The sequence below is a fragment of the Delphinapterus leucas genome, chromosome 6, assembly GCF_059928025.1.
Source record: "Delphinapterus leucas isolate spDelLeu-1000000601 "Yukka" chromosome 6, BTC_Dleu_Yukka2, whole genome shotgun sequence".
NCBI lineage: Eukaryota > Metazoa > Chordata > Mammalia > Artiodactyla > Monodontidae > Delphinapterus > Delphinapterus leucas.
The window spans coordinates 40,580,251-40,592,315 of record NC_143134.1 but is presented as its reverse complement, the minus strand read 5'-3'; the positions used below and the strand labels follow the sequence as shown (position 1 = coordinate 40,592,315).

The 12,065-nt window shown below is 38.9% G+C and overlaps 1 long non-coding RNA gene across 2 annotated transcripts in view; it reads left to right on the top strand.

Annotated features, from left to right (window-relative positions):
* Positions 1 to 12,065, top strand: part of LOC149748917 (uncharacterized) — an 84,664-nt gene that overhangs the window by 39,740 nt on the left and 32,859 nt on the right. For both annotated transcript variants that reach the window (XR_016393528.1, XR_016393529.1), the window contains one exon: positions 1 to 12,065. This exon is cut by the window's left edge; it is cut by the window's right edge and continues 32,859 nt beyond it. This is a non-coding gene — a long non-coding RNA (uncharacterized LOC149748917).

Below are 12,065 nucleotides of genomic sequence, written 5' to 3'. Positions count from 1 at the left end.
AAGACCATGTGCCTAGAGCCCATGCTCTGCAACAAGAGAAGCCATTGCAATGAGAAGCCTGCATGCCACAACAAAGAGTAGTTCCTGCTCGCCGCAACTAGAGAAAGCCTGTGTGTAGCAACGAAGACCCAATGCAGCCAAAAATAAATAAATAAATAATTTTTTTTTTGAAAAAAAGAAAGATACATGCACCCCAATGTTCATAGCAGCACTATTTACAATATCCAAGACATGGATGCATCTTAAATGTCCATAAACAAATAAATGGATCAAGAACATGTGGTACATAACTACAATGGAATAATTCTCAGCTATAAAAAAGAAGGAAATAATTCCATTTGCAGCAACATGTATGTTTGTTTTTAAGTTTTTTTCTAATTCTGTTTTTGTTTGGAATTTATGTCCTCTCTATCTTTAAGTCACTATGAAAGCTAATTTAAGGTATATGCTTGTCAAAGTTTAAGTTAATCAGTATCCTTATTGTTCTCTGATAAAATAGACCTCAGAAAGCTTAAATTCTATTCACTCTCCTTCCCCCTTATACACTATTGCAGTTGTATTTTATCTCTAGAATATTTTCTGCCACAAACCAGGGTATTATCATTGTTTTAGACAGAGACTTTTAAAGATTTACTTGTCTATTTACTACTATAGTATCTCTGCTCACCTTTTTTTTTACATCAAATCCTTTTGCTCTTAGACAATACTCTTGCCTAAAGTACAGTCCTTACAATGTTTCCGTTTATCTGAAAATGTCCTTATTGCACCTCATTCTTGAAAAGTATTTTTCCAATATTTTATTATGAAGATTATCAAACATATAGCAAAGTTGAAAGAATGTTATAGTGAATACCCATATACTCACCACCTGGATTCTACCATTATTATTTGGAAAGAATATTTGCTGGAACTAGAGCTCCAGATTGCTTATTTTCTTTCTTTCAATGTGTTATCTTCTGGCTTCTGGTGGATGTATATCAAGAAGTCAGACATTGGTCTTTTTGCCATTTCTCTGTAATCTATCTTCTCTCTCTGGCTGTTTTTAAAAATTATTTTCATCTCTGACATTCTTCAGTTTCACTGTGATACATCTAGCGTATGTTTGCTTGGGTTTCATTGAGTGCCATGATCCGAAGACTGGTATCTTTCAGCAATTCTGAAAAATCTCATCCATTATCCCTTTAAATATAATATCTTCTTTATTCTCCTTAATAATTCTGTCTGCAGCTACTTTAAGCTGACTTCTCCACTTCAGATTCTTTGGGTTATCTAAGCACTCAGAATTGGTACCAAAACCCTAGTGAGGGCCACTGAATGAGTACTAACCCCCAGGAGATATTTCCCCTTCTCTCCTTTCCCTTTAGCTTCAAGGATGGGGTAAGCAAGTTTCCATGCAGTCCTCTTCCTGTGTGGTGGAGTTTAGCTCTTTTTCACTCTCACTGGGCAGGTGTTACCCTGTGGGGTCTCACCTTTATGCAGGCATAGTCTGTCACATTCTCACTGCACCGCCCTCCTCCTTGAAGACATAAAAGTGGAAACTCATTGACTCTAGGAATGCACAAAAACTTCAGGTTAATTTCCCTCTTCCTCAGAGTTGGTGCAAGTTAAGTAACACACACATAGAGATTCTGGGTAGACCTGGCTGGATAAAATGGGCAAAAGCACCATGAGTCATTTCAATGCATAATTATCAGAAAATTAAATCCAAGGAAAGCTTCTTCCAAGCAAATGCTGGACCATCTGGGGACATAGATTCCCAGATAAAACTCTCAGTTACCTGACCCATTTATGGGGAAAACATAACTTTTAGAAGTTCTCACTAATCCACAGATGACAAATCATCCATACAGCAAAATGGGGCTCCATAAATATAAGGTTAATTTGAAACTTTTGTTTTCATTCTAGGTAAGCTTTCTAAGCATTTAGAAACTTTTTTTTTTTCTTTTGGTATCAAGCTGACTTTTCTGGGGGGACCAGATGTAATCTCAGGACTTTTTTTTTTCATTCTAATTGTTAGAATTGTGTTTATACTGGCTAAAACTATGCATGTTATTTATAGCAGAAATTATTTGTAAGTACAGTCTTATCATTCATCATCAATGCTTGATAGTTTCTGTAAATATTTCAGGCTGTAAATTAAATATCACTTGCTACTTGACTACATTTCTTTTGGTAGTTTGTGCCAACTGTGTTTTGACCATATCTAAAAAAGTTATGTTGTAGTTTGTTCTTCTGGCGTATATTATGTGTACTTTGGCAGTTAATGAAAAGAGATGCACTTCATGAAGATTTCAGTATTTTCATCATTATATCATCTTAATATATGATTCAGTGGAAATACATACATATGTTCAAAGAAGAATTTTAAGTGAATCTATGCTTTTTACATTAGGAGAGTAAAGCAAATGATGAAAGAGTGTCCTAAAGTGCTGTGTTGCTATTTATACTTCCTAAATCATGGAACTGTGGTGGATTTTTAGCTACATTTCTCATGTAACAAGCCAATGATTATGAAATCATTATTTTTATAACCATTATTAGTTGGCCACAAGCACACTTGGCAGTAACCTCTCATTCTTTTGATGCTTTGTATATTTAACATTAGACCATTCTTATTGTCTTTCATTATTTCATCTTGTGGGGTGTCAACTTTGTAATCATGTTCAATAAAAGTGAGAAACAAATATATATGTGAACAAACATATGAAACCCATTGGACAAAGTGGAGCTCTTAAAACAGTAGACATCTCTTAATAATATGTAATTTATTATCAGAGAACCATTTAGACATTGGACAATATAACTGAATCATATGAGTGCTGCATATTATTTTAGATATTAGTATTATTTCTCACATATGAGCCATGTGTTTTCAAATTTTATTTTGAAATAAATGTATCTGCCTACTGGAATATGTTCCATGAGGACAGGGACTTTGCTTTATTTACCATTAATTTGTAGTTTAAGACATAATTGTCACCAAAATCTTTTACAATGAACAAGTTAATGTTTAATTAGGAACTAATTAATAGTGGAAAATATTTTAGTAAACAGAAGAAATCAAATGTAGTCTTAATTTCAGTCAATATTTCTTCAGAACTATTTATATAATGTGTTTTGTGGTTACCAGGTTAGGTGCATACAGATTTAAAGCAAGTATATTTTCCTGGTATATTGCTCTTTTTATCATTAAATAATGACCCTCTTAATTTGAAATAGTGTTTTTTTTTGGTTTTAAGATCTCTTGGTCTAATATTGCTATACTGGTTTCTTCCTGCCCTCTTTCACTCTCTCCTTTCTTCCCTCTCTCCCTCCCTCCTTCCCTTTCTTCCCCTTCCTCCTCGTCCTCCTTCCGTCTCCTCCTCTTCTTTCTTAGTATTTGCCTGGTATGTTCTCTTTCATCCTTTCATTAGTTTACATGTGACCTTTTTGAGCCATTGTAGATATGTTTATAGAAAGCACATTGCTGGATTTTTTTTGTTTTTTAAAATCTTGTCTGAGAATCTTTGCTTTTACAGGCACATTTGTTTCATTTACAGTCACTTTGATTACTAGCATATTGGACTTATTTTAATTACCTTATTTTGTGTTTCTATTTCATGTGCCTTTTCTTTTTTTCTTTTTTTTTTTGCTTTTGCTTTCTGCCTTCCTAACTTGTCTTGGAAAGACTGAGTTTCTTTATTCCTATCCTCCATTCTCTCACTGTTGTGGCCTCTTCCATTGCAGAGCACAGGCTCTGGACACGCAGGCTCAGCGGCCATGGCTCACAGGCCCAGCCGCTCCGCGGCATGTGGGATCTTCCCGGACCGGGGCATGAACCCGCGTCCCCTGCATTGGCAGGCGGACTCAACCACTGCGCTACCAGGGAAGCCCATATATCAACAATTTTTATGTCAGTATTAACTGCATGGTTTGTTGTAGCAGCTACATGATTTAAACCCTACATCTGTGTATAATGGGTACCTGGGGTTTTGATTTCTCACAGTTGATTTGTTTTTCACCCAAGTCCCTGAAGAGATGGTAAGCTTTTGAACTGCTTTTACGGTTAGGTGGGAGGAGTGACTTTAGTCTTTTCATGGAGGAGGTAGTTCTTCAAGGCTCCGTGCTTTACATGGGATGTCCAACTACAGGTCTTCCCTCTGTGTAGACATTTTATCTCCTGTCCTCATAGAGGCATTAATCCTGAGCCTCTATGGTCTGTGATTGAGGTTGAAGCTGCTGTTGGGTCCTCACTTTCCTCTGGCCTTGATTTCTCTGTTTATCTGGCACAATGGGGATTTTCTAATTTTTTCTAATTGGGTATGTGTTAATTTTTTTGTTTTTTTTTTTCTACATTTTATTCATTTAGTTATGGCCTGTTTCTTGGTTTATGTTTATGTTTCTTTGGTGTCTTTTAATTCTATTTTAACTTTTTTTGTTTCTTCCAGTTGAAGTGCTAACATTCTTTGAGTGTTATATTTTAAAATAAACTGTATTATCTTAAAAAGTTGATATAAATTTAATCCATAATACATGTGCAACAACTCCTCTCTTATCCAGATGCCTTTTGCTTGGTATTTACATTAAATGCATGTATTCTTACAGTTGTGAAAATCCAGTTTGTTGAAAGTTACCTACCTCAAGATGGAGGACTTTCCCTAAGAAAGTAGGCACAAACTTTTCAATGATAAGTTTGCTTCTCTCATCCTTATTAATTTAGAATGCTGAAATTAAGGATTTTGAGGTTATCAGTGTCCAAAGGCTAATGTAGGATTTTTAAAGCAAGACATTCTAGAATAATCAACCAGTTTTCATTACTTTTTATTCTTTTCCTCTTACAGATTTCAAACAACAAAAAGTAACCAACCACTCACCTTGCAGGATCATTAGGTCTTAAAGATGTTATCTTCTTGGATAAATACTTGTTATTTAATTATATATTATTTTTCAGTGGAGACTGCTGATTTTTAAAAGAAATGATAAATTGGGGTTAGTAAATCCTACTGTTTGTACTAAGGATATTTTATTTATTGAGTCTTTTGAGAATTGGCAGACACTCTGTTCTATTTTTATGGGCTTTTGAAAATAAATTAGAAAAAACAGGTAACTAGAATAACTTTTACAACGTAGTAGAACATTTACTGTACATGCACATGGGCACACACACACACACACACACACACACACACACACACAGCCATGCCATGCCATCAACGTCATTTTCATTTACTTTTTGTTTTTTCTGGCAACAGTAGAACATGCCCTGACAACCCGCCTTCCATTATAAATATTTTAAAAACCAGGCAGGAGAGAGTCATCCCTTAACCACAGTCATAATGTAATGAAGGATACACACAGCTGCAGCAACACTCTGTAATTACTTAATTTGTTTTTGACAGATCCCATTTGCAGAGGAGAGGAAAGTATGAACCACACATGAGTAAGGATTTTTTATACGCCTGAATTTGTTTGTCGGTTGTGAATATTCACACATTTTCTTGGAAAACGACACAAATTATGGGGCAGGAAATCAAAGCCAACATCACCCTTTTCCCAGCAGAGAAAAGCTCAAGATGTTTGCTGAGTATGGAAAGTTGAAGCAAAAACTCAAGCCAGCCTCTCCTCACCAAAGGGAAAAAGTACTAAATTAGCAATCACATTTCAGTTCGTGGCATTAGAGTGGGAGAGTGAGTTAAGAATGTAAGCCTTGCTCATCAGATGGAAGAGCTTATTTTAATGAATAAATGGAGCCTAGGACAGGCCACCATTTATCCCAAATCACCTTTTATAATAGTTATGTGTTGAGTGGTGTGATAACTATTTCTATGTTTTCTATAGCCCAGCTATGGGGGTTCAGGGTGCGCCTCATCATGCACTTCTTAGGTAACTAGTGTTGACCTACATAGAATGCAGGTTGATGGGGCTGTGGGATGTTTCCTGGATCTCCTGAGACATGTCCTGAGTTGTCCGGAACTGAACACTTTAAAGGGACTGGTCTTGAAGTGGTATTAGGGCAAGATGAAACCCAACGATCAGAGATGTGCGATTGTGATTTGGTCTCTTTTTGGGAGTACGAGAAGTCTCCTTCTACCCCAACTGGGAGTTGGAGTGGGGTTAACAAATCCATACAGTTCTGTAAGGGGATGATGGCAACCTTACAAAGTGGGGAACACAGAGCAATGGAACAATTTGTTATCTCAGAGTTATCATCAGTAGTCAAAACTGTGCTTTTGGACACAGCAATTGGGCCTGATTAAGAGGCTGTCTGTCACCTTAGGAAGATGGGTTGGGGTAAATTATATTTTACATAAATCAGAGTAAGGAACTATAGTAAAGGGTATATCATTATTCTATTAATATTGTATTGAGAAACTAGGCAGAGCTCTGGAGTTATTTACCTGGTAGAAATCTGACCAAGTAGAGTTAAAGATCTGTCTGTGCTTTCTCTGTCCCCGATTGTCTTGATTCTTTTTGGCAACAGGGTTCTAATGCATAAAACCATATGCAAATGTCATAAGCAGTAATTAAAGGCAGAATCACATGTGATTTAGTTAGCTTACCTTGAAGAAAGTTCTTGGGAGGAGTTTGGGAAGATTTGTTCCTTGCAGAAGGAGGTCACGAAGGGCATGTATTTGAGTTATAAAAAGAGTCAACTTGAGGCTGTAGGCTCAAGAGAGCTCCTGGGGATGCTGATCTGTCATTGCTCCTTCACCTTTGATCAAGTCATGTAGTTGTGGTCAAATCATGTAGTTACATATTCACAGTGTCTTGCATGTTCTCCTCAGTAGGAAGGAATTTAGGCCTGGGAAGACGCAGACATTTCCTCTCAGGTGTCCTGAGTACTTTCGCCCAAGGTCATTGTCATCAGACAACCTGTGACTAAGATTGTTTTCCCTGCCCTTCCCAGCACCCCCCAGCCTCGGGCTTCCAGAGCAGACATGGTGTCAGAATTATGCTTGATCCTGCCTAAAGACAACTGGGGTGTATAAACGGTAGGGTGCTGAAGGTTGTGGGGCATCTTTATCCTCTCTTATGTCACCTCATTCCAGTATTCAAGGTCAGTCTCCCAAAGAGCACTTTTTTTTTTGCGGTATGCGGGCCTCTCACCATTGTGGCCTCTCCCGTCGCGGAGCACAGGCTCCAGACGCGCAGGCTCAGCGGCCATGGCTCACGGGCCCAGCCTCTCCGCGGCATGTGGGATCTACCCGGACCGGGGCACAAACCCGTGTCCCCTGCATTGGCAGGCAGACTCTCAACCAGTGCACCACCAGGGAAGCCCCCAAAGAGCACTCTTTTAAGCTAGGGTACTTAAGGCAGTAGTCATCTTTCTCTACAGTCCTATCAAAATGTTATTTGATATTTTCACTAGTGGACACATTTATACATACTTACTTGAAACTTGGAGAGTGATTTTACTTGATAAATCTCAGCAGCTTAATATATACCTATAAAGTTGGTCTGAAGGCATTGGCAAATTATAGATGAACTTATTCAAATCGAAGGCCTATGGTCCCTTATTGATTTTTCAAGTTTTTTCTTTCACATTAGAAACATTTAAACTTTGATTGCTTACAACTTAGTTCTTCGTTTCTACACAGCATTGTTTAATGCTAGATTATTCCTGAATATGTATAAATCCTATTAATAAAATTGGTAACTGCTAGTTAAATTAGATAAATCTAATTTATCAAAAATAATCCTGACAGTGGAGTTAAGATGGCGGAGGAGTAGGAAGATGTGGAGTTCACCTCTCTCCATAGATGCATCAGGAATACATCTATAGATGCAACAATTCTCATAGAACACTGGCTGAACACTAGCCAGAAGACCTTGGTCACCAGAAGGGACTATAAAGATCCTTGCCTAACTGGGTAGGACAAAAAAAAAAGTGAGAAGGAGGAGAAGAGGAAGCAGGATGGGACCTGCACCCCAGGGTGGGGGAGCTGAAGCAGAAGAGAGATTCCTGAATTCAGGGAAACCCCCTCTCTGACGGGGAAATCAACTGGGACAGAAGGGAAGCATTTGAAGCTGTCGGAAGAGGGTGAAGCAGCCGATCTGTGGCAGACGGGACAAAGTAAGAAATACACAGATGGTCTGTACGGCGGCCCTGTGTGCCCCAGACTGGGACGTGTGTTCACAGGTGTGCAAGGGGCTGGAAGCTGGAGTGTGGGGATTAGGGAACTGGCCTGGGGCAAGAACTGCTGTTGGCTGTGGGGAGACAGACTGAGGGGATGGGAGGGAGGAAATCCACAGCAGGGAATGCTTATGGAGGAAGACTGGACTGCCATGGAAGCAGGTGCTACTGCTGAGTGACACGCAGTGGGAGGAGCCACTGTTGTAGCCTCTCTCCCCCCACATGCCGGCACCTGCCAACGAACAATAAAAGAAGCCCTCTCAGGGCTGGCCCTTACACACTGGCTGCCGGGCACCAGAAAAAGCCCAGCCAGGGCTGGCCCTCACTAGGGCCATATCTCTTGCGCCCATGGCCACCGGCTTCCCTGCACATTTTGTGCTGCCAGGGCTCCCACGATCCAAGAACTCATACTACCTCTGTGCCCTATCCTCACTGGGGCAGACCCAAGAGCTCCAAGGCAGCCTCAGGAACAGACTACTATGGGTGGACCACACGCAGAGGTGGGGACAAAACCAAAGCTGAACACCAGGGATGGGGCGACTAAGGAAGAGTATTGACAATCTTCCCATCAGCTGCACAAGCTGCAGATTATATCCTCACAATCACCCAGGTAGACCCTGCGTCTGGAATATCTGAGTAGACAATGAGTGTTCCCACAAATGAAAACGGTCTAGCTCTGGCAGCTGTAGACGTTGGGGGAAGCACACGCAGGAATTGGGGCAGATCAGAGTCTGAGTGGTCCTCACAGGGCCCACGACAGGTCCAGAGACCAGCCCAGAGGCAGAGGAGGGCCTCTTGGGGAGGCAGAGATGGGTTGTGGCTCACAGCGTGTGCAAGTACACTGACAGCTGAGACCCCAGGGAACATAATTGGTTCTGGATTTCTTCTGGTGTTTTTTTGTCTGTTTTTTTTTTTTTTGCGGTACGCGGGCCTCCCATTGCTGTGGCCTCTCCTGTCGCAGAGCACAGGCTCCGTACACGCAGGCTCAGCGGCCGTGGCCCACGGGCCCAGCCGTTCCGCAGCATGTGGGATCCTCCTGGACCGGGGCATGAACCTGTGTCCCCTGCATCGGCAGGCGGACTCTCAACCACTGCGCCACCAGGGAAGTCCTGTTGTTGTTTTAGGTTTTTTTTTTTATTTAGTCTTTTAGGAACTTTGTGTTTTATAACATATTTTTTATTTTTTTAATATATTTCTATTTTTACTTTGCTTTTCCGTTGTTCTGTGTTTTCTTATTTTTTCTTCTTTAATATATCTTAAAGTTTTTTATATTTCCATTTCTACTTTGCTTTTCTGTTGTTCTGTGTTTTTTCCCTTTTTATTTTATTATTATTTAAAAAATCATTTTTATCAGTTTGTTCAGTTTCCTTGCTTTATTCTTCAGTAGGCACACTATTTTGGTTTTGATTTTAGGTTTTGTCTTTTTCTTAGTTCTGATTCTAATTGTCTGATTTCGTTTTGGGGTTCTTCTGTCTGGTTGTTCTCTTGCTTTTTGTTTTATTTGGTCTGTTTTTGTTTCTTTTGCATGTGTGTATTTCCTCATTTCTGTTTTTGTTTGATTTTGTTTTTACCATTTCTCTGGGGTTTTGTCTTTTTTTCCTTAATAAATTATCTATTTTTTTAATATTTCTATGTTGCTTTTCTGTTGTCTTCTTTCCCCTTTCTCTTTTTTCTTTTTAATCTTTTTTCTTTTTTTTGGTTTGTTTTGTTTCTTTGCTTCATTCTTCAGCTGGCACCCTGCTTTGGTTTTATTTTTTGGTTTTGTGTTTTTGTTCCTTTTTTAAAATGTTAAAATTTTTTATTTTTAAAACAAATTTTTAAATGATATTCTATTTTATTTCTTATTTATTTATTTTTTGGCAGATCTTTATTGGAGTATAATTGCTTCACAATACTGTGTTAGTTTCTGTTGCACAAGAAAGCGAATCAGCCCTATGAAAACACGTGTCCCGATATCGCCTCCCTCTTGACCCTTCCTTCCATGCTCCCTATCCCACTCCTCCAGGTCATCGCAAAGCACCAAGCCGATCTCCCTGCGCTATGCTGCTGCTTCCCACCAGCCAACTATTTTGCATTCTGTAGTGTATATATGTTGATGCTACCCTCACTTTGCCCCCGCTTCGCCCTCCCACCCCATGTCCTCAAGTCCATTCTCTGTGTCTACCTCTTTATTCCTGCCCTGCAACTAGGTTCATCAGTAACATTTTTTTTTTTTTTTAGATTCCACGTATATGAGTTAGCATACAGTATTTGTTTTTCTCTTTCTGACTTACTTCACTCTGTATAACAAACTCCAGGCCCATCCACTTCACTACAAATAACTCAATTTCATTATGTTTTATGGCTGAGTAATATTTCATTGTATATATGTGCTGCATCTTCTTTATTAATTCATCTGTTGATGGACATTTAGGTTGGTTCCATGTCCTGGCTATTGTAAATAGTACTGAAATGAACATTGTGGTACATGTTTGTTTTTGAATTATGGTTTTCTCAGGGTATATTCCTAGTAGTGGGATTTCTGGGTCATACGGTAGTTCTATTTTTAGTTTTTAAAGGAACCTCCATGCTGCTTTCCATAGTTGTTGTATCAATTTACATTCCCATCAACAGTGCAAGAGGGTTCCCTTTTCACCACACCCTTTCCAGCATTTATTGTTTCTAGATTTTTTTTTGAATTTTATTTTTTTATACAGCAGGCTCTTATTAGTTATCCATTTTATACATGTTATACATATTGACATATACATGTCAATCCCAATCTCCCAATTCATCACACCCCCACCCCACCACCACTTTTCCCCCTTGGTGTCCATACGTTTGTTCTCTACATCTGTGACTAAATTTCTGCCCTGCAAACCGGTTCATCTGTACCAATTTTCTAGGTTCCACATATATGCGTTAATATATTTGTTTTTCTCTTTCTGACTTACTTCACTCTGTATGACAGTCTCTAGATTCATCCATGTCTCTACAAATGACCCAATTTCGTTCCTTTTTATGGCTGAGTAATATTCCATTGTATATATGTACCACATCTTCTTTATCCATTCGTCTGTCGATGGGCATTTAGGTTGCTGCCATGATCTGGCTATTGTTAACAGTGCTTCAATGAACACTGGGGTGCATATGTCTTTTTGAATTATGGTTTTCTCTGGGTATATGCCCAGTAGTGGGATTGCTGGATCATATGGTAATTCTATTTTTAGTTTTTTAAGAAACCTCCATTCTGTTCTCCATAGTGATTGTATCAATTTACATTCCCACCAACAGTGTAAGAGGGTTCCCTTTTCTCCACACCATCTCTAGCATTTGCTGTTTGTAGATTTTCTGATGATGCCCATTCTAACTGGTGTGAGGTGATACCTCACTGTAGTTTTGATTTGCATTTCTCTAATAATTAGTGATATTGAGCAGCTTTTCACAGATGGCTTGTTGGCCATCTGTATGTCTTCTTTGGAGAAATGTCAATTTTGATCTTCTGCCCATTTTTGGATTGGGTTGTTTGTTTTTTTAATATTGAGCTGCATGAGCTGTTTATATATTTGGGAGATTAATCCTTTGTCCATTGATTCGTTTGCAAATATTTTCTCCCATTCTGAGGGTTGTCTTTTTGTCTTGTTTGTAGTTTCCTTTGCTTTGCAAAACTTTTAAGTTTAATTAGGTCGCAGTTGTTTATTTTTGTTTGTATCTCCATTACTCAAGGGTGTTTTTGCTATGTTTTCCTCTAAGAGTTTTATAGTGTCCAGTCTTACACTTAGGTCTCTAATCCATTTTGAGTTTATTTTTGTGTATGATTTTAGGGACTGTTCTAATTTCATTCTTTTACAGGTAGCTGTCCAGTTTTCCAGCACCACGTACTGAAAAGACTGTCTTTTCTCCACTGTATATCCTTGCCTCCTTTGTCATAGATTAGTTGACCATAGGTGTGTGGATTTATCACTGGGCTTTC